The sequence below is a fragment of the Nicotiana attenuata genome, chromosome 12 (genome assembly GCF_001879085.1).
Source record: "Nicotiana attenuata strain UT chromosome 12, NIATTr2, whole genome shotgun sequence".
Taxonomy (NCBI): domain Eukaryota; kingdom Viridiplantae; phylum Streptophyta; class Magnoliopsida; order Solanales; family Solanaceae; genus Nicotiana; species Nicotiana attenuata.
In genome coordinates, this window is record NC_032000.1 from 38,209,933 (window position 1) to 38,234,775 (window position 24,843).

The 24,843-nt window shown below is 40.9% G+C and overlaps 1 pseudogene; it reads left to right on the plus strand.

The window, feature by feature from the left end:
* Nucleotides 18,818–19,755, plus strand: LOC109236041 (annotated as a pseudogene).

A 24,843-nucleotide genomic window follows, 5' to 3' on the forward strand; every position in this document is an offset into this window, starting at 1 on the left:
CTCACACCTTAGTCTTTGGTACTCCAAGTTGGATTCCAAACAATCTTGCTTTACGCTTATATATTGAAGGTCCTCTAAAAAAGAAGAATCAACCACGAAGGTTAAAGACATCATTTCTAAAAACCAATGGGATCTTTCTAAAATCTCCTTCAAAATTTTTAAGGATATTAAAACAAATATTAATCAAATTTCTATGCCCTTAAAGGCTGGGAATAATGACACCTCGATATGGAACCTTAACTCTAATGGTTGTTTTACAAGTAAATCGTGCTCAAAATTACTACAAAATACCACTAACCATCAATACGAATTCATGTGAATTTGGAAGCTAAAATGCCCTAATAAAATTAATTTCTTCATTTGGCAATGCCTCCACAAGAATTCCTTGTCGCCAATATTTACGCCATATTGGCATTAATATAGACAACAACTGTCTTATGTGTCATAATGAAGAAGAGTCCACCACCCACATCTTCATAAGATGCTCCATCGTGCAAATCCTTTGGGATAATCTAAGAATCAGGGATCTCACCATATCACACTCTCAACACTGGTTGCTTCATCTTAAAAACTGCAGGACAAATTTTAGATCACCTCCTATTGACTGGCAATAGCTCTTTCCTTTCATAATAGGGGAGATATGGATTGATATAAATAACAACAATTCCAACAACACAACCCATACTCCATCACTCTAAAGAATTCTAAATCAATCCCTAGAATTCCACTTCATGACTTCAAACGTTGCAACCATTCAAACCACCAGAACCATTATTATTAACTAGCATGCCCCCCAAATAGGTTGGGAAAAACTTAATATAGACGGGGCCTTTAAAAACTTGTAAAGCGGCATAGGTGGTGTATTAAGGGACAACACTGGTAAATGGATAGTAGGATTTCAAAAATTATGTCATGGCTTATTCCCTCTACATATTGAATTGCAGGCACTTCATGAAGGGCTACATCTGGCGCACAGGTTCAAACTATTTCTATTGGATATAGAAATAGACTCAACGGAAGTGAAAAACGCTATCAACAACGATCATGTCACACTATCTAACTTAATACACTCTTGCAGGTCATTAATGCACCAGGAGAAGGACCTTCTACTTCGGCATAATTTTAGGGAAGGAAATGCAATTGCGGATGCTCTAGCAAAGGAAGAAAAAAAATAATATTTGCCGGAGAGAACAAAATTATTTGCTGCACCGCCGTTTTTTATAGAACAAATGCTTATCAAGGATATGAGCGGGGTATGCAAACATTTAAAACAACTTCCTATTTCTCTTTGTAATATGCTTAGAACCCTAGAAAACTAAAACATTGCAAGTGATATTAGCTTTTTGCATACAGTGTTGTCTCCTATTTCCGTATTGAGAAGGTCAAAAATTTTGAACAACTTCTGACAGAACAAGAACTCACTATGGATATAGATCCCACTGACAAGAATAGACAAGAATTGAATAGAGTGTCTGCTGAATACATGTCACAACCCAAACCGAAGGGCCGCGACGGGCACCCGGTGCCTTACTCAACCGAGTACCAACGTAACATATCTTTCTTATCATACTATCAAGGGTAAATGAGCTAGAAAACATGTCATGAGATAACAAGAATAAAGCATAAGGGAATACTCAACATATGATGACCCAACACGATATAAAAACTTATACATATGACATACGGGCCTATAAGGCCGACATGACCATTTGTAAACTCAAAACATAGGCCGACAAGGCCATACAAGTATCCATACACCTGACATCTGTCTACAAGCCTCTAAGAGTACATAAAATCATAAAGGTCGGGACAGGTCCCCGCCATACCAATAAATACATATCCAAAGCATACTGACCAAATAGGCAACTCCGGAGCAAGTGGATTGCACCAACACCTTCGCTGAGCTGATAGCCTACTAGGAGGAATTTCAACCTGTCTATCGGGACCTGCGGGCATGAAACGCAGCGTCCCCAGGCAAAAGGGATGTCAGTACGAATAAACTACCGAGTATGTAAGGCAGGAAAGCATAAACAAGATCAGTAACGTAAAGAGAGATAGAGGAGATACAACCTGTAACATCTGAGTGCCTCTGGGGGCTACTGACATGAAATGCATAATACATATATATACATAAACTTGTAAAAACATTCGCCTCTGTGAGCATCATCATCATCATATCGTACCCGGCCTCAAAGAGGACTCGGTAGAATCGTACCCGGCCACGTGGAGCTCGGTAAACCCAACTGATCAGTGGTTGCACAATAGGTGCCATACCCGGCCGACTATAGCGCGGTTCGGTAGAGTAAAGTAGATACATATATAATGCATGCTGGACTTATGGAGTCACGTTATAAACCTTTTGGAGTGACATAAGGTCATTGCACCATCGATTAACATTATGGACATCATACCATCATTATGAACTTCACTAGGACTCAAGGATCATATATACTTTCTTGGAATAACTTTGTAAGGAAAGAATAACATGGACAACCTTAGTTGCTAGGAGTAGATTCATTATGAAATAGCGTATCGTTTATGTTCGTTTCACTTTAGATCATGCCAAAAGAATGAAGGAAGATCCTTAACATACCTTGTATATTCTTCCCAACCTCAAGCTATGCAATTTCACGGCTCCTTTGTCTACAATAAGAGAAATGACACTCTCGTTATCGTTTAAGCGTTGTAACTATTATGTATCGACCACAATCTATTTTACAATGAAATGGACAGCGCCTCCCCTATATATATGACTTCACACTAGTCAAAACAATCACAAACAGCCCAACATACCCCTATCACTTCATACACAACACGACAACCATAATAGTGTCAAACAATCCGAAAATGTTACGATGAGCGACCAACAAACAACCTTGCCATTATGTGGTGTTTCTCCACACCCTTCCTCCTCTCAACTCCATAAAAACAGTAGTAAAAGAGACAACCCAATACCAACACGAAACAGCCCAAAAACAGTCCCACAAGTTCATCAACTCAAACATAATTGTTCGGTTTACTTAAACACGTTTCGACTTGTCTTTTCTTTCAAATTGAGAAATACAACCAAAAGTACATCATTACACCTCTTATCCAATAAACCAGAAATGAATTTAACTTAAAAATATGTTCACAACCAGCCAACCATTGCACAAGACCAAACAACTTACCATTCTTCCGAAACTAGCTAGGTCTATTCTTTACGATCGAGTTACAACTCGCAAACGCATAGATAATGGAAGGAGAAGCATAAACTTACCTTGTACTGAGTATCACCCACGAAACCTGGTCCTTTTTCATCAAAAATAAGTTCCTCAACACGGATACAAGAAGGAGAAAGAGAAACTAGCATGCTGTCCGGACTTTTCAGCAATAGAATCGCGTCGTAACACCCGGAATACCCTAGGGTTTGTGTGGGATTTTGGGGAAGGAGTTGCAGGGGTTCAATTAGGTTTTCTTGGTCTGAAATACAGGTGAAATAACTCAGTTTATATTCCCTTAAAAGACCCCTCTTGGCCGACTTTGGGGCTTTTAATTAAGTCCTCTCATTTTGGCAAGTAGGTGATGCACCTACTTGTCACCTACCAACCCGCGCAGTCTCGCAAAAATACAAGTATCTCTATACTCCAATATCGTACTAACAAACGGTTTATTGTGTTGGAAAAAGACTCTTAGATCTTCGATTTGATATGTAGATCATCCATTGATTCCAAGTATATTGGGAGAAAAGTGCATCTACATTTGACCTAAATTTCAGCACATTATAAATGCAACTTGTGATGACCTTTGCTAACTTTTATTCCATAACTCGTTTGACTTAAAAACATAACACACGACTATCATACGACTACGATAACTCATAAATTAACCTCCTCATCATGTTAATCACCCTATTCTCACCCCAAAAGAATATGTTATAAAATTCCAAACTTGTCGAGTTTCGACGAAACTTATTTTCTTCAATTCGTTTAGCGACTAAGCTTTCCAACCCTTTTGGTACCTGTTATTCATGATCTTAAATATTTGTAACCTCCAAGGTAACATGATTAACTTACTTTATTTGCTTCCAAATATAATCTCATTTTCGAGCTTACATCAATGACTTACGACGTACTCTCACGTATGAAAACTTGGGGTGTAACAATACACCAGATACCTGAGTATACAAGAGAGATCCTTCGGCAAAAGGCTAACATTCAATGGAGAGATGAAGGGGACTCTTGCTCTAAACATTTCTTCAGTGTCAACAAACATAAGATAAGGAGAATGTCATGACCCGGATTTCCCACCCTCGGGAGTCGTGATGGAGCCTACTCGTGAAAGCTAGGCAAGCCCAGAGTTACAGATTTTATTACTCTTTTTCCCTAACCTTTTAACAATTCAAATTAATAGGCGATCAACAGCAGAATAACAATAATAATAAAAGAAATGCGGAAGACGAAATTATGATAATATAGCTAAATACTAGTAATAAATCCAAAATACAACTCTACCCAGAATTGGTGTCACAATGTCACAGACTGTCTATGAATACTACAAACAGTGGTTTGTATAGAAAAGTACAAGTCTGTCTCTGAAATAAATAAAAAACAGTATGGAAAGGATAGAAGAGGACGCCAAGGCCTGCAGACGTCTGCAGCACTACCTCGGGTCTCCGCTGGACTGAAGGCAGCAACCTCTCTATGGTCCAAATGCTCCAGCACCGGGATCTGCACACAGTGCAGAGTGTAGTATCGGCACAACCGACCCATGTGTTGGTAAGTGTCGAGCCTAACCTCGGCGAAATAGTGACTTGGCTAGGACAAGACTACCAAATAAATCTGTGCAGTTAAATCATATACAACAAATAATAACAATAGAAACTAGCAGTTAAAGGTGGGAAGGGGAAACATACTGCGGGGAATATCAAGTACTAACAGAATTTCAATAGAGAAGCATAAAGAACACCAAAATTCAATTATAAGCAAGAATAAGAGAAACAGTAACAAGTGCAAGGCATCACCCTTCGTGCTTTTACTCTCGTTCTCAAAATAAGAATTAATAGATTCGGCACGGCATCACTTTTTGTGCTTTTACCTCACATAATCATGGCACGGCATTATCCTTCGTGCATTATCACTCATATCATGGCACGACATCACCCTTCGTGCTTTTACATTCACAATATCGGCACGACATCACCCTTCGTGCATTAACACTCACTCACAAATATCACGCACGACATCACCCTTCGTGCTTTCCACTCTTACTTAACCAAGCAACAATCACAAGCAATTCGGGCAAGGGAATAAATAAAATCACAATAGAATCCTGACAAGGGAACAATAATATTCCGGCAAGGGAAACAATATCATAATCGATAACTTCCCGGCAAGGGAGTCAATATCATAAATGTCTTCTCGTTTCCACAATCACTTCACAACAACATTCTCAACTTGAGCCAATGCTCTACAATGTTCAATTACCAAGAATACTTCCATAAGCTTTATTCAACATTAATAATCATCATATTAAGCATGGACAATATATAACGGAGTCATAACAATCATAGTACAAGACTCACGGGCATGCTTGACATCAACGTATAGGTACTCGTCACCACACCTATACGTTGTACTCAACAATTAACACATAGCAAGTAAGACCACAACTCTTATTCCCTCAAGCTAAGGTTAGACCAAACAATTACCTTAATGCCACGAACACAATCAAGCCGCAACTACCTCTTTACCCCTCGATTCCACTTCCAATTTGCTTGTATCTAGCCACAATTTACTTAACGATATCAATAAATGCTAAATAAACCAATTCTAATGCATGAAAATAGGTTTTCTAACGATTTCCCCAAAAAGTCAAAAAATTGACCCTGGGCCCGCTTGGTCAAAACCCGAAGTTCGAACCAAAATCCGATCACCCATTCACCCACGAACTAAAATATACGATTTGTTTTGAAATCGGACCTCAAATCAAGGTCCGAATCCCCAAATTTTGAAAATCCTAAGTTCTACCCAAAATCACCCAATTTCCCATGAAAAACCCTTGATTTTGAAATGAAATTATATGAAAAGATGGATTAGATTGAAAGAAGTGAGTTAGAAATGACTTACTAATGATTTGGAGGAGTATTTGCCCTTGAAAAATCGCCCAAAGATGTTTTAAGGTTTGAAAAGTTTTAAAAATGAAGAAGAATCCCGTCTGAAATCCTACTTATCAGGCGCAGATGTCGCATTTGCGACCATGGGTTCGCAATTCGAAACCCTGAGAATTTCTGCTAGCTTCGCAAATGCGAAGAAACTGTCACACTTGCGACCCTGACAAATTTCTGTCAACTTCGCAATTGCGAAGGAGAGGTCGCATTTGCGATGAAGAGGGGTTCGCATTTCCCAGCCCTGTCACAATTGCGATGAGGGCCTGCCAAGGCTTGGTTCGCAATTGCGACACTTTGGTCGCATTTCCCAAGCTTGACCACTTCGCAAATGCGAAGCCTGATCTCGCAATTGCGAGATCAGAGGCCTGGCCAAAAATACCAGATACCGGCTGAAATTTCCGAAGTCCAAATACACTCCGTGGCCAATCCAAAACTTACCCGAGCCCTCGGGGCTCAAAACCAAACATGCACGCAAGTCCAAAAACATCATACAGACTTGCTCGTGCGATCAAATCACCAAAAACATCATACAATCCAAAAATACCAGATACCAGCTGAAATTTCCAAAGTCCAAATACATTCCGTGGCCAATCCAAAACTTACCTGAGCTCTCGGGGCTCCAAACCAAACATGCACGCAAGTCCAAAAACATCATACAGACTTGCTCGTGCGATAAAATCATCAAAATAACATCAAAACTATGAATTAAACCTCAAATTCATGAAATCACTCAAGAACATTGAAATATCTATTTTCTCAACTATAGGTCCGTTTTATAACAAACGAACTCCGATTCTTACAAAATTCGACACACTCAACCAAATTATTATATGAAACTTATACCGGGCTCCGGAACCAAGATATGGGCCCGATACCATCAAGAAATTGCATCAATTCACTTCTAAAAACCTTTATATTTTCCAGCAAATAATTTTCTTTAAAAATTCTTTTCTCGGGCTTGGGACCTCGAAACTCGATTCCGAGCATACGCCCAAGTCCCATATTTTACTACGGACCCTACGAGACTGTCGGTTTACGGGTCCGGGTTCGTTTACCAAGAATGTTGACCAAAATCAACTTTAATCAAATTTTAAAGGCCAGTTTCCTTATTTTACTTAGATTTCACATAAAAGCATTCTGGAAATGCGCCCAGACTGCACACGCAAATCGAGAAGAGACAAGAAGAGGTTTTTAAGGCCTCGGAATACAGAATTTACTTCCAAAATGAGTGATGACCTTTTGGGTCATCACATTCTCCACCTCTAAAACAATCGTTCGTCCTCGGACAGACATAAGAAAAGTACCTGAGTCGGAGAAAAAATGGGGATATCGACTCCGCATATCGGACTCGGGCTCCCAGGTCGCTGCCTCAACAGGCTGACCCCTCCACTGAACACGAACCGAAGGAAAACACTTCGATCTCAATCGACGAACCTGCCGGTCTAGAATAGCTACCGGCTCCTCCTCATAGGACAAGTCCTTGTCTAACTGGACACTGCTCAAGTCTAACATGTGGAATGGATCGCCGTGATACTTTCAAATCATGGACACATGAAATACTGGATGCACGGCTGATAAACTCGGCGGCAACACGAGTCTGTAAGCCACCTCTCCCACTCGATCAAGAATCTCAAAAGGACCAATGAATCTAAGGCTTAGCTTGCCCTTCTTTCCAAATCGCATCACGCCCTTCATAGGCGACACCCGAAGCAACACTCGCTCTCCGACCATGAATGCCACATCATGAACCTTACGGTCGGCATAACTCTTTTGCCTGGACTGAGGTGTACGAAGCCTATCCTGAATGATCTTAACCTTGTCCAAGGAATCCTATACTAGATGTGTACCCAACAACCGAGCCTCTCCCGGTTCAAACCACCCAACAGGCGACGGACACCGCCTTCCATATAATGCCTCAAAGGGAGCCATCTAGATTCTCAACTGATAGTTGTTGTTTTAGGCAAACTCCGCTAAAGGCAAGAACTGATCCCACGAGCCTCCAAAGTCGATAACACAAGCTCGGAGCATATCCTCCAAAATCTGAATAGTACGCTCGGACTGTTCGTCCGTCTGAGGATGAAATGCTATGCTGAACTCGACCTATGTGCCCAACACACGCTGAACTGCCCTCCAAAAATGCGACGTATACTATGTACCTCGATCAGAAATGATAGAAACGGGCCCACCATGAAGACAAATAATCTCCCGGATATAGATCTCTGCTAACCGCTCAGATTAATAAGAAACTGCACAGAAATGAAATGCGCTGACTTGGTCAGCCTATCTACAATAACCCACACTGCGTCGAACTTCCTCTGAGTCTGTGGGAGTCCAACAACAAAGTCCATACTGATACGCTCCCACTTCCACTCAGGAATCTCAATCCTCTGAAACAAACCACAAGGTCTCTGATGCTCGTACTTTACCTGCTGACAATTCAAACACCGAGCCACATGTGCAACAATATCCTTCTTTATCCTCCTCCACCAGTAATGCTGCTGCAAATCCTAATACATCTTAGCAGTGCCCGGATGAATAGAGTACCGGGAACTATGGGCCTCTTCTAGAATCAACTCTCGAAGTCTATCCACATTAGGCACACAAACTCGACTCTGCATCCTCAAAACTCCATCATCTCCTAATGTAACCTGCTTGGCACTACCGTGCCGCACTGTGTCCCCAAGGACACACAAATGAGGATCATTATACTGTCAATCTTTGATACGCTCAAATAATGAAGAACGAGCGACTGTACAAGCTAACACATGGTTGGGGTCAGAAAAATCCAACCTCATGAACTGATTGTCTAAAGCCTGAACATCCAAAGCAAGCGGTCTCTCACCGACTAGAATATACGCAAGACTGCCCATACTGACTGACTTTCTACTCAAAGCATCGACCACTACATTGGCCTTCCCCGGATGACATAAGATGGTGATATCATAGTCTTTTGGTAGCTCCAACCACCTTCTCTGCCTCAAATCCATCTCCTTCAGCTTGAAAAAGTACTGCCTACTCTTGTGATCCGTGAACACCTCACATGACACGCCATGTAAATAGTGCCTCCAAATCTTCTGCGCGTGAACAATGGATGCTTACTCCAAATCATGAACTAGATAATTCTTCTCATAAATATTTAACTGTCGTGAAGCATAAGCAATGACCTTGCCATCCTACATCAATACCGCACCAAGTCCAATACGAGATGCATCACAATATACTGTATATGGCCCTGAACCTGTAGGCAATATTGACACCGGCGCCGTAGTCAAAGCTGTCTTGAGCTTCTGAAAGCTCGCCTCACACTCGTCCGACTACCTGAACTAGGCACCCTTCTGGGTCAACCTGGTCATCGGGGCTGCAATAGATGAAAACCCTTCCACTAACCGACGGTAATAGCTCGCCAAACCCAAGAAAGTGGAAGTAGTGCTGAGTTGGCCCAGACCATCCTCAGCGATAGAGGTCCGCAGTTTTATTGGCTTAGAGGGTTATTACCGTCAATTTGTTGAGGGGTTTTCATCTATTGCAACACCTATGACCAGGCTGACCCAGGAGGGTGCTCTGTTCCAATGGACGGAAGAGTGTGAGGCGAGCTTTCAGAAGCTCAAGACAGCTTTGACTACAGCCCCAGTATTGATATTGCCTGCAGGTTCGGGGTCTTATACTGTCTATTGTGATTCCTTGAGGATTGGTCTTTGAGCGGTATTTTGAAGGACTATGATATCACTATGTTGTATCACCCGGGCAAGGCCAATGTGGTGGCCGATGCTTTGAGTCGCCGAGCAGAGAGTTTGGGGAGTTTGGCTTATTTGCCAGCAGCGGAGAGACCTATGGCGATAGATGTTCAGGCCTTAGCCAGTCAGTTTGTGAGATTAGATCTTTCAGAGCCCAACTGGATCCTTGCTTGAGTGGTTTCTCGGTCTTCTTTATTTGATCGTATTTGGGAGCGTCAATTTGATGACCCTCATTTGCTTGTCCTCAAGGACAAGGTTCTGCATGGCGATGCAAGAGATGTGACTATTGGTCATGATGGGGTATTGAGGATGCAGGGTCGGGATTGTGTACCCAATATTTATGGGGTTCGAGAGTTGATTCTAGAGGAGGCCCATAGTTCGCGGTATTCCATCCATCCGGGTGCTGCAAAGATGTACCAGGATTTGAGACATCACTACTGGTGGAGGCAGATGAAGAAAGATATAGTTGGGTTTGTAGCTCGGTGCCTCAATTGTCAGCAGGTGTAGTATGAGCACCAGAGACTGGGTGGGTTGCTTCAGTAGATAGAGATTTCGGAGTGGAAGTGGGAGCGGATCACCATGGATTTCGTAGTTGGGCTCGCACAGACTTTGAGGAAGTTCGATGCCATTTGGGTGATTGTGGATCGGCTGACCAAGTCCACGCATTTCATTCCTGTGTGTACTACCTATTCTTCGGAGTGGTTGGCGGAGATTTATATCCGGGAGATTGTCCGTCTGCATGGTATTCCAGTTTCTATCATTTTAGATAGAGGTACTCAGTTCACATCATGGTTCTGGAGGGCCGTACAACATGAGTTAGGTACTCGGGTAGAGTTGAGTACAACATTTCACCCTCAGACGGACGAACAATCCGAGCACACTATTCAGATTCTTGAGGATATGCTCCGTGCGTGTGTGATTGAGTTTGGAGGGTCTTGGGATCAGTTCTTGCCATTGGCGTAGTTTGCCTACAACAACAGTTATCAGTCCATCATTCAGATGGCACTGTGTGAGGCTTTATATGGTAGGCAGTGTAGATCCCCGGTTGGTTGGTTCGAGCCGGGTGAGGCTAGATTATTGGGCACAGACTTGGTACAGGATGCTTTGGAGAAGGTTAAGGTGATTCAGGATAGATTTTGCACAGCCCAGTCCAGACAGAAAAGTTATGCAGATCGGAAGGTTCGTGATGTTTCCTACATGGTCGGAGAGTGGGTCTTACTTCAGGTTTCGCCTATGAAGGGCGCTATGACATTTGGAAAGAAGGGGAAGTTAAGCCCGAGATTTATGGGTCCTTTTTAGATATTGAGGCGTGTTGGAGAGGTTGCTTATGAGCTTGCCTTACCTCCCAGCTTGGCAGGAGTTCATCCGGTATTTCATGTTTCGATGCTCCGTAGGTATCACGGTGATCCGTTGCACGTGTTGGATTTCAGTTCAGTCTAGTTCGGCAAGGATCTATCTTATGTTGAGGAGCCGATGGCGATATTGGACAGGTAGGTTCAAAAGCTGAGGTCAAAGAACATTACGTCAGTAAAGGTTCAGTGGCGGGATCAGCCAGTCGAGGAGGCGACCTGGAAGACCGAGCAGGATATGCACTGCCGTTAGCCTCGCCTTTTCACCACATTAGGTATGTCTCTATGCTCGTTTGAGGATGAACGAATGTATAAGTGTGGGAGGATGTAACGACCCGACCGGTCGTTTTATAAATTTACGCTCCGATCCACTATTAATTGCATTCCCTGTGTTTGTTTCTGCAATTGTGAGTTGCCGGGAGGATTTATTTGGAGTTTCGGAGAGTTCTGGGACACTTAGTCCCTAAATGAGAGTTTAAGTTTTAGAATTTGGACCATAGTCGGAGCTGTGTGAAGACGGCCTCGGAATGGAATTTCGTTGGTGTCGTTAGCTCCGTTGGATGATTTCGGGTTTAGGAGCGTGTTCGGATTATGTTTTGGAGGTCCGTAGCTTATTTAGGCTTGAAATACCGAGAGTTGAATTTTTGAAGTCTCCAGTTCGATAGTGAGATTTTGATCTAGGGGTCGAATGGAATTCCGAGAGTTGGAGTACCTCCATAGTGTTGAATGTGACATATGTGCAAAATTTCAGGTCATTCGCACGAGGTTTGATAGACTTTTTGATCAAAAGCAAAAAATTTGAAGTTTTGGAAATTCTTAGGCTTGGATTGGAGAGCGTTTTGTGGTTTTATCGTTTCTTGATGCAATTCGAAGATTGGAATAAGTTCGTATGATGTTTTAGGATTGGTTGGCAGGTTTGGTTGAGGTCCCGGGGGCCTTGGGTGAGTTTCGGGTTCTTAACGGAAGTAGGATTGGACTTAGGAGAAATCTGAAGGTTGCTGAAGTGCTGTCATAACCGCACCTGCGGTTAGGAGACCGCAGGTGCATGATCGCAAAAGCGATTGAGGAGCCGCAAATGCGGCTATGTGCTTGGAAGCCAGTTTCCGCAGGTGCGTAGTTTGAGCGCACCTACCAGACCGCAGGTGCGATAGAAGAAGCGCAGGTGCGGCCTGTGGAAATTAATGAAATTGCCCATTTTCTTCACCATTTTCATCCGGATTTTTGAGCTTTGGCAGGTTTTTGAGAGAGGATTCAAGAGAGCTTCGAGAAGGCAAGATTTTTGGAACCCAAACTCGTTATTATTGTATTTTCTAGTGATTCGGGCAAGGAATATAGGGGAAATAAGGGTTAAATTTGGGGGTTTAGGGTTTGAAATTGGAGACTTGGAATTGGAGATTTGAGGGATTGTTTGTGGTCCGATTCTCATGTTTTTGGTATGTATGAACTCGTGAGAGTGTGAGGATTCTGAATTTGTAAATTTTACCCGATTCCGAGACGTGGACCCGGGGGACTTTTTGGGAGATTTTCCTAATTTTGCGTACTAGCTTCGAATAAATTAGTTGAATTAGTTGCTTTAAGTTATATTTACATTATTCAATTACTTTGAATAGATTTGGGCCATTTGGAGTCGGATACTCGTGGCAAGAACGTGGTATTCAGTTGATTTAGCGGGTTCGAGGTAAGTGGCCTGTCTAACCTTACGTGGGGGAAACTCCCCTTAGGATTTGGTATTGTTGATATATGAAATGCCTTGTGCGTGAGGTGACGAGTGCGTACATGTGATAATTGTTGAAAATCCTATTTTCATTAAGAACTATAATGGGGTTTTCTTTCCTGTTTATGCTACCTGCAATTTAGTCCTACTGTTAGCTTAGGGAGCATGTCTAATTGACTCAATTGCCTTACTTGCTCAAACTTCTATATTTGAGTTATGTGCAACATGCTAGGTTAGAGATACCTGTTTACCTTGGTATGTAATTTGGTCTGAATTGAATATTCTTTGTGTTGCTGCTGTGTGTTTATTTTGGGACTACGGGACGGTATTCCGGGAGATCCCCCTGCATGTTTAGATTGGGACTACGGATTTGTATTCCGGGAGATCCCCCTGCACTTTTATATTGGAACTACGGGACTGCACCCGGTAGATTCCCCCAGTACTGGGCATTTATATTTGGGACTACGGATCGGGATTCCGGTATATCCTCATGCACTATGAGTTGGACTACGAGACGGTATCCCGGGAGATCCACTAGATATTTATATTTGGGACTACAGGACGGTATCCTGAGAGATCCCCCGGTTGTTATTTTTGTGTTGAGCTGCATTTTCCTTCTGTGATTATTTACCTCTGTTCCAATTGTGTTACTCTTATTACCCTGTATTACATTAATATTGTTTCTTTCCTTATATATCATTATACATGACCGATAGGGCCCTGACCTTCCTCGTCACTACTCGACCGAGGTTAGGCATGGCACTTACTGGGTACCGCTGTGGTGTACTCATGCCCTTTCCTGCACAAGTTCTTCGTGTGCAGATCCAGGTACTTCGACTCATCCATACTACCCTTGAGTTGAGGCGATTCTCTATAGACTTCGAGGTATATCTGCCGCGTCCACAGACCGAGGAGTCCCCTTCCATTTTATCTTGTAGTGACAGCCCTTCTATCTATTCTATTGAAGTAGACATTCCGGAGTTAGAGCATTTTTATTATATTCATAGCTTGTGATTCACCGGTTTCCGGGTTTTGGGAAGTTGTTCAGTTTGAGAGTTATATTTGTATATGCCGAGCGGCATCTTAAACTTTCATTATGTTATTCCGCATTGTTCATTTGTTTTATCTATTGTTTTTCCCTTTTTTCCGCAATTGTTAGGCTTACCTAGTCGTAGAGACTAGGTGCCAGTACGATAGTTCACGGAGGGCGAACTGGGGTCGTGACAATATGAAATGGTGTCTGGTTAGAAGATAAATACTGAGAAAAGTTTTTTTCTCACAGTCCCTCATACTGACAGAAAGATCAAGAAGAACATAAAATATATCATTGGTTTCAAACACCAGAACTTTCCCTTCACATACTTAGGAGTGCCTATTTATGTTGGGAGAAAAAAGATTTGTTATTTTGCGGATATAACTACTAATATTCTGAAGAAAGAATCTACTGTCTAACGGAGGAAAGGCTATTATTATTCAAAAAATCCTTCAATCTCAAACTATGCACCTACTGGCAGCCATTGCACCTCCAAAAGCAGTTTTGAAACAGATAGAAAAATATTTGGCAGATTTCTTTTAGGGATACAGTGATGGAAAAAAGAAATATCACTGGGTGTTGGAAGAACCTCTGTTATCCTAAAGATGAAGGAAGAGAGGGCTTTCAAAGCCTGAATGATATCACAACATCCTTTGCCATGAAAAGGTGGTGGCGGCTCAGAACTCATGATAACCTGTGGTCAAAGTTCATGAAGGCAAAATACTGCAAGAGAACTAATATTGTAGCAAGGAAATGGTCTTCAGGTCAATCGCAAAGCCGGAAGGAGATGATGGAGATCAAGAAGTGCACTGAACCTCATATGATCTGGAAAATAAATAATGGGGAATCTATGTTTTGGTAGGATAATTGGACTGGCATTGGTCCGCTTTCCATCTCAATTATGCTAGATTTAACTTGGGTAACATCCAAGTAAAAGAATTCTTAAACGGGAAGAGCTGGAAAAATTCTAAACTTCAGGAACTGCTTCGTCCTAACCTACACTACTACATCGATTAGATTCAAATTTTTGACTGAGAAAAGAATGACCAATGTTTTTGGATGGCCAATCAAAATGGAGAATTTAGTTGTGCGTCAGCTAGAGAATCCATAAGGCAGAAGAGAAGTACTAATGATACCTTTAGGAATATTTGGCATAAGAGACTCCCTTTTAAGATCTCTTTCTTAAATTGGAGAATCTTGAAGAACAGGCTTCCCCTGGACTACTATATTAATAGATTTGGACAACAATTAGTTTCGAAAGGCTCCTGTTGTGTTCCTGATAGCAATGAATCATCCTTTCATCTATTTGTGCAAAGCCAATTCGCTACAAGGGTGTGGACCTTCTATGCTAACTATTTTGGAGTCAGGTATAATGCTTGTCATCTTAAGAATCTCATGTGGAGCTGGTGGAGTCAGAATACTAACAATAATATGCTTAACCTCGCTTAAAAGCTTATCCCCTCTCTGGTTTGCTGGGAACTATGGAAAAGAAGGTGTGCTGGCCATGTGAATGTTTCACTGAGAAAAGTCATTCATGAAATATTTCTAAACCTGAAGATTGCTATTAGAAATGATTACCAACACTTGCCTCTGAACTCGAATTGGAATCAATTCTCTGCGATAGTGTAAAGGTTCAAGCCTAGACTGACCAGTATACCAGTCTATTGGTTAAAATCTCCTTCAACTAGATACAAATTGAATACTGATGGAAGTTCTATGATCACTGATAGCAAGGCTGGAGCAGAAGGAGTACTTAGAGATTAGAGTGGCTTTCTCTGTCTCCATGATCTTTTGCTCTAATAAGATGGCTGAGATTCAAGCAGCAAACTTTTGATTACAATGGTGCATGGATAATAATTTCAACATCATATGAGAATTGGATTCTAAGATAGTGGTTGACATGACCAAAGGGTCTAGTAAACCTTCCTGGAAGTTGCATTACTGGATCACTAGTATTCAGGACAAGATGGTGCATCTTAATGCTGAAGTTTCTCACTGCTCCAAGGAAGCTAACATGACTGCTGATGCCTTAGCAAAATTTGGTACTATTGAAGATTCCTCCAGAATCTTCACAAATACTAATGAACTCCTTGATCGGCTAGAGGAAGTTATATTATGGATAGGACTGGTTTACCAAATTTTAGAATCGGATCCCATAAAAAGGGTATAGGTTAAGGTATTTAAATATTGAAGGATACTCCGGGAAAATAGAATCCTTATTTGATCAGGGTATCTTTTTTTGAGAGCTAATTTGTTTGAAGGGCAACCCCCTGTTTGTTCACACCCCCACCCTTGTATTCCTTTTTTGCTTGTATTATCGGAGGTAAGGTTTTTGGTCCCCCTCCTATGTAATCTTGTTCAATAATAATACAAGGTAGGGATTTGAAATAAAAAAAATATCTCCCACCGTCGGGAGTCGTGATGGCGCCTACTATTAGGAGCTAGGCAAGCTAATTAATTGTTAACCTTTTTGGCAACATCGACAATACTAAGGCAATGTGACATTTAATATAAAAGCGGAAGTTTTAAATATAAATGAACTGAAAACAAGTGCNTCACCCGAGCCCTCGGGGCTCCAAACCGAACATACATATAAACTCAAAAACATCCTACGGACTCATCCGTGCGATCAAATCGCTCAAACAACATCATAATCATCAAATTAGGCCTCAAGACCTAGGATTTCCTTCCAATTTTCATAAAACATCAAGTTTAGAGTTTTTAGTCCAAAACAAGTCAAACGACGTCCAAATTCAACCAAACTTTACAGAAAGTACTTAAGCCGTATATAAGACTTGTACCGGGCGTCGGAACCAAAATACGAGCTCGATACCACAGTCTTTTAATCAAATTTCATTTCCAATTTCCTTAATTATTTTCAGAAAACAATTTCACACAAAAATTCATTTCTCGGGCTTGGGACCTCGGAATTTGATTCCGGGCATACACCCAAGTCCCATATTTTTCCTACGGATCCTCCGGGATCATCAAATCATGGGTCCGGGTCCGTTTGCCCAAAACGTTGACCGAAGTCAAACTTAATCAATTAAATACCAAGATTTAACAATTTTTTTTCCTCACAAATTTCATATTTAAACTTTTCCGGCTACGCGCCCGGACCGCGCACACAACTCGAGGCAACTCCAAATGAGGTTTCCAGGGCCTCAGAAGTACAGAGGGAGTAGGAATACAGATAATGACCCTTTGGGTCGTCACATATTATTAACTGTTTATGTTGACACTTATAACTCATTAAATTAATAGGGTATATAGAAAGGACGTCTTGGTTCCTAAAATAAACTTTAGGGTATGGTAAAGAAGACCATTATTATGCTTAGTAGAGTACTTTNATATTTTATATTTTGAATCACTATATATATATATATATATAACAACGATAGAAAGAAACTATTTAGGGTAACATAAGAATGTTCTGCATCTAATTAATATTGTTAGGTCGGATAATTTGTTTTTTGCATATCTCTAAAACATGCTAAATTAACGTAGATTTTACCTTTTTATTTTAATTTTTATATAATGATATTCTAAATAGACGTCTTATCAACTTAAAATTAGTATTGGAATAAATCATCTTGAACTTTTATTATGTTGTTTATTACGGAAAAGGGTCGATTAAGGTTGAATTTTCTTTTGCTTGAGTTGACTTGCCTTTTTTTAAGTACTGGCAAAGGGGAAAAATGTGGACTGAGTGTGGAAGTTCGAAACTTGCACCTCTGAGTACGAAGGTTGGATTCTAACGAGCTCCTGACTACTCATTACTGCATGTTACGTTGTTTTGTTATTATTATTAACTGTTTATGTTGATATACTTATAACTCATTAAATTAATAGGGTACGTAGAAAGGACGTCTTGGTTCCTAAAATAAACTTTAGGGTATGGTAAAGAAGACCATTATTATGCTTAGTAGAGTACTTTACCCTCAGAGTTGGGTTCAGTCAATACCTAACAACAAATATATGTGGTGGTTGTCAATATGTACAGCAAGAAATCACATTAAATGAATATTCTTATTTCCCGCGCAGTTCAATTATTTCCTAACAATAACCTCATGAATTTTAAAAAATTTCTATTAAATTTTAACATGTGATAACACGTTAATTATTGTTTTTACCAGGTTATCCGTTAATTAATATATATATATATATATATATATATATATATATATATATATATATATATTNGATAACACGTTAATTATTGTTTTTACCAGGTTATCCGTTAAGTATATAGTTATATATATTATTGAGATTTACATTTAATTACCTTATAAGTGACCGTTGTGTAAATATTTTTTACAGTAATAATTTACTCTCCAAAGCTTAAGTTATTTACATTTGTTTCCACAATAATACATATCTATAGTTACATAAAATCTTGAAATGTTTATTGTTAGATAGATTTTCTTTACTTCTTATTACGTACTAAGTGTACGTGAATGTATTCTATTTTGTTTCTCCAAGTTGTTTTTAATGTGTAAAAGTATAATATAAGATGTGGTAGAAAATAAAAAGAGAAGTGATGTAAAGCAAAAGTAAGAATCATTTGCTTATATATATATATATATATATATATATATATATTGTATCCAATCAGCAGCTTCTAGGTAAAACCCTAAAAGAAATAAGGAAACATATCATGCATGAAAAATAAGCTATATATCCAACTCCACGCCCCCAGATAGCTATAAGCATAGAGTACCTGAAAACTCAACCATCAATTCATATATTCATCAAATATCAATCTCTTAATAGGGTTTCCGCAATTCTACTATTTCTTCCTAACTCATAATTTCTTCGCAGCAGTAGTAGTGTTCATTAATGGAGTATTCTCAGGCTAAGTGTTTTTCTCGCCCGATGGGTCATCGCTTTCATCCGACGGACAGGGAAGTGCTCAAGTATCTAATAGGGTTTGTGAGAGACGAGCCACTTCAATCTCAGAATGAACTCATGCAGGTGGCGGATCTCTACGCCGACAAGGAGCCATGGCAGATTTTCGAAGCTTATGATCAGGGAAACAACAACAACAACACTCGTTACTTCATAACGCCGCAGAAGAAAGAGAAACCTACGTGGAAAAGAGTTTCAAGAACTGTCGGGAAGAGCACTTGGAAGCCTCAAAGCAAAGGCCGAGAGGTGTTTGATGATAAAGGAAGACTCATGGGATACGTGAAAAGTTTGAAGTACATCCCCTCTAACAAATCGTCAAACAACGTGAACGGCGAATGGTTGATGACTGAGTACTCTTTGTTTGTAAGATCAAGAAGAAGGGCAAACCCGGTGACAAGAAAAAAGGAAACAATATTGATGAGGTAGTTAATGATGAGAATATGAGAGATATTGAAGAATTTATCAACACCGTGTTGCAACAAGATGTTCAAGTTGAAGACAATGGTATAAGGTCGAATGGTATAGCAAAGCTGGATGATCAAGAGAATAATATTATCCAATATGTAGAGGGAGATCAAGTTAGAGACCATGTACATGGTTTGTTGGATTCCCCAGAGGATATTGTTGATGTGAATGATCATGAGGAGTATGTCGAAGATTGCGTAGATGAGGGGGATGAAGTTCAAGTCCATTTACTTAAAGAATACATTGATTCCGTTCTGCAATCAGAAGATGTTCAAGCTGAAGACAATGGAATGATGTCGTCGAATGATCAAGAGAATATGGAATACCAAGTCGAAGACAATCAACATGCTATATTCTGGGCTTCCGCGGAAGATGTCGATCTGGATACTATCAATTTCTTTTAGTTATAGGATATATTTGCTAGATAATGTAGTTTAATCTCAAGCTAGCTCTTAGATAAAGTTACAAACCTGTACTACAAAACTTTGATTTATCAATATATTTTGAATTTTTCTTATGTTTCTGTAATACTAGTTTTTAACTAGCTAGGGATATGGGGTCGACATATTAAAGATGGTCGTTCATAGTTTATGTAGTACTACTTGAACTTAATACTACTGAATGTTCTGCCAAATTTGTTGTTGTTTCTGTTTTTCTCTCAGGGAGATAGTGCTTGCTTATTATATTTTGGCGTTGATTCCATGTTTTAGCTGCCTAGTTGGAGTATTTAGTTTTCAAGATTACGTGTGCTAGCCCATTTTGGGAAGTAGTAGTAGTATTAATTAATTATGGTCTAGTTAGCAGAAAGAGTGTTTGCTCAAGGAGTAGTAGTGTTTCAGAAAGTATTACATTGGTGAAATCATCCAATTAAGATCCACAGGAATATTTCAGGGAGTCAATGATAGTGGAGATTAATATGAGGGCATCAAAGCATTAATTGGAAGAAGTTCTTGCTTTCTATTTTTCTTTGAATTCAGATGAGTATCATATAGTATATGATCTGGTTTGACTTTGTCACGACCCAAAACACAGCATGTCGTGATAGCGCCTATCATGGAACTAGGCCAGCCTCAAACCAACGCAATCCAATACCACAATGTAGATATTAAAAATCATTTGCGGAAAACTTTCATCATTTTTTAAACAAATCGTTTAAGACATAAGAGAAAGATTCATATTACAATACATTCGTCCCAAAACCACGGTGTCACTGAGTTCATGAGTGTCTAAGGTAAATACATAATCTATCAAAGTGTCTAAGAGCCAACAGAAAAGTACAACTGGAAGTGAGAAGGAGAGCCAAGCTCTCCGGATGCCGTGCAGGTACTTCAATAATCTTCTAAGTCAGAAACCACGATCAAACATCCGCCACTGGATCCGAAGTGCCTGAATCTGTACACGAGGTACAGGGGGTAACGTAAGTACACCAGTTCAGTAAGTAACAAGCCCAAACTATGGACTGAGAGGTAGTGACGAACTCAACCTCTTCATAGGATAAACAGGAATATCGTACAGAAATGTAGGCATGCTTTCAGTTAATTAAACAACTCATAACAGGGAAATAGAGCAAGTATGAACATGATAAAGGAGTATAAGCTCCGCTACATCTACATGCCAATGCACATACTGAATGAAATGCACTATGCCAAGTACCTCATGTGCCTAATAACTCGATGCTCGTCCACTCAGTACTGTATATGGCTCGTACGGCACAGGGAAGATCCATCCCGTATGTATATACGTCTCTGACAGCAGCCACTCAGTACTGAGGAAGGCTAATCCATCCTACGGAGAAGATCCATCTCCTGGTAATAATAATGACAACTCACAACCACTCGGTACCATATATGGCTCAGAAGGCCCAGGGAAGATCCATCCCGAAATATATATATACATCACAGACTATCAGTCTCCGGTACCGAGGAACAGGCCAACCCAGCCTCATGGAGAAGATCCATCTCCATACCAATACTTCGGACAAGATCCATCTCCAGGGAAGATCTATCCCTCAATATCATCATCTGCCCTCACTAGGGGTGTAAAGACTCCGGAGGGGCTTCTCTCATTAGCCCAACCGCTATATCAATGCCACCGAAGGCATGATCAATGTCTCAGTGCGGCGTGCAGCCCGATCCCATATTGTCCATCAATATCAGGCTCTCGGTCCCACTCAGTCAATACTCTCCTGTCTCACACACATGGGCTAAGATGTCATCATAAAATCCCGAACAATGATATGATATGTCAAATAGCAATAATCGAGACTGAGGCATGATATAATATAAATGAACAGGACCGAGTATAGATTATAAATGAAGCTAGTGACATGACAGCAAGAAACGACCTCTCGGGTCTACACAGTGTTGGCATGAAGCTTTAACATGATAATTAGCATGATTTGTAGTTCATTACCTTAATCACATAATTACAACACAAATATCAGCATAAAAGAGTCACTAACCGGTGCCATGGAATGATCCAGGCCGCATTTCTCACGGTGCACGCCCACACGCCCGTCACTTGGCATTGCGTCACCTCAATAGTAGTCATAGAACACACAGTTCGGGGTTTCGAACCCTCAGAACCAAGTTTGGAAGCGTTACTTACCTCAAGCCAAGCCAAACTCTAGACCGCGACGCCTTTTCCTCTCGATTCGGCCTCCAAGTGCCCCGAATCTAACAAAAATCGGTATGTAACCATAAAAATATGCTAAGGGAACAAAGCCCACTCGAAAATAATCAAATTACATCAAGATCCCGAAATTGGTCAAAACCCGACCCCGGGGCCCACACCTCGGATTTCGATAAAAATCACAAAACTAGAACCCTCACACTCTCACGAGTTAATACATAACAAGAATACCAAAATCCGACCACAAATGACCCCTCAAATTCCTAGATTAAGGTCTCCAATTTTCAAGCCCTAACTCCCAAATTTTAGGTTTCAAATCCCCCAAATGTCATGTTTAATTAGGTAGAAATCACAGTAGGATCGAGTATTAAGTCCATAAATCTTACCTCTAAGTAGTTCTCTTTGATTCCCTCTTCAATCTTCCTCAAGAAGCTCCAAAATCGAGTCAAAAATGGTGAACTTTGGCCAACAATCGAGAAAATGGCCTTTTAAACATTATGCCCAGCTTTTAAAATTAGTTAATCGCGATCGTGGGAAATCCATCGCGATCGCGAAGCACAAACTTCGATGGCCCACAATTTACCCTACGTGAACGCGTTGCTACCCACGCGAACGCGATACACAGTAGCCTACACCTACGCGATCGAAGACCAAGGACCGCGTTCACGAAGAACAACGCGTGATCAACCTCTGGTCTACTTTACTTTACGCGATCGCGACCTACCACACGCGTTCGCGAACAACAACCTTGCACCCTTACGCGATCGCGTCCTTAGCTATGCGATCGCATTGAACAAAATCTCACCCCCGCTGGCTAAGCCTACGCGATCGCGATCGCAGAGAACAAATGTCTGCAACACCAACAGCAGAAATCTGCAACTTTCCAAACATAAATTTGATCTGTTTAACCACCCGAAACTCACCTGAGGCCCTCAGGACCTCAACCAAACATGCCAACATATCCCATAACATCATTCAAACTTGTTCCAACCTTCGGAACACTCAAAACAACATCAAAACACCAAATTAACATCGGATTCAAGCCTAAGAATTCCAAAAACTTCAAAATTCCGCTTTCGATCAAAAAGCTATCACACCTCGTCCGAATGACTTGAAATTTTGCGCACACATCACAACTGACACAACGGACCTACTCCAACTTCCGGAATTCCATTCCGACCCCTATATCAAAATCTCACCTATCAACCGGAAAGCGCCATATTCCAATTTCGTCAATTCAAGCCTAAATCTACCCTAGACCTCCAAAACATTCTGATCACGCTCCTAAGTCCCAAATCACCTCCCGAAGCTATCCGAACAATCGAAATTCACAACTCAATAACCGAAGGCCCTAACTCAATAATTGAAGGCCCTTCTGGTCGCGTTCGTGAAGAGCAGCCCACCAGTTCTCCGCGTTCGCGAAGAACAATTCCCTCCCCAGCCCAGGTTGCACATCGCGTTCGCGAGAGTTGCTTTGCGAAAGCGAAGCACAAGGTACCAGCATACCAGAAGCTGTAACACAGTAGAAATTTCTAAGTTTAAAACATCCCGTAGCATATCCGAAACTCACACGAGCCCTCGGGGCTCCAAACCAAATATGCACACAAGTCTAAAAACATCATAGGACTTTCTCGTGCGATCAAATAACCAAAATAACATCTAAAACTACGGATTTAACACCAAAACTCATGAAATACTTAAGAACACTAGAAATTTCTATTTTCACAACCGGACGTCCGAATCACATCAAATCAGTCCCGTTTCTCACCAAATTTCACAGACATGACTCAAATACTATATTAAACCTGTACCAGGCTCCGAAACAAAAATACGGGCCCGATACCAATAAGATCAAACATTATTCAATTTCTAAAAATCATTACATTTTCCATTAACAAATTTCTTCAAAAATTTATTTCTCGGGCTAGGGACCTCGAAATTCAATTCCGGGCATATGCCCAAGTCCCATATTTTACTACGGAGCCTCTGGGACTGTCAAATTACGAATTTGGGTCCGTTTACTCAAAATTTTGACCGAAGTCAACTTAAATCAATTTTAAAGGCAAAACTTAGTATTTTTGTCAAATTTCACATAAAGGCTTTTAAAAAACGTGCCCGAACTGCGCACGTAAATCGAGGAGAAAGAGAATGATGTTTTGAAGACCTCAGAAACCCCGAATTGGGTTCTAAAACACGAGATGACCTTTTGGGTGACATTCTCCACCTCTAAAACAACCGTTCGTCCTCGAACGGACATAGAAAAGTACCCGAGCTAGTGAAAAGTTGGGGATATCAGTTCTGTATATCGTACTCAGACTCCCAGGTAGTGGCCTCAACAGGCTTACCTCTCCACTGCACACTAACCGAAGGATAACTCTTCGATCTCAACTGACGAACCTACCTGTCGAAAATGGCTACCAGCTCCTCCTCGTAGGTCAAATCCTTGTCCAGCTGGACAGTGCTGAAATCTAATACGTGGGATGGATCGTCGTGATACTTCCGAAGCATGGACACATGAAACACTAGATGTACCTCTGATAAGCCTGGAGGTAACACAAGTTTGTAAGCCACCTCTCCTACTCGATCAAGAATCTCAAAAGGCCCGATGAACGTAGGGCTTAACTTTCCCTTCTTCCCAAATCTCATCACGCCCTTCATGGGCGACACCCGAAGCAACACTCACTCTCCGACCATGAATGTGACATCACAAACCTTACGGTCGGCATAACTCTTTTGCCTGGACTGAGCTGTACGAAGCCTATATTGAATGATCTTAACCTTATTTAAGGCATCCTGTACTAAATCTGTACCCAGTAACCGAGCCTCCCTCGGCTCAAACTATCAAACCGTCGACCGACACC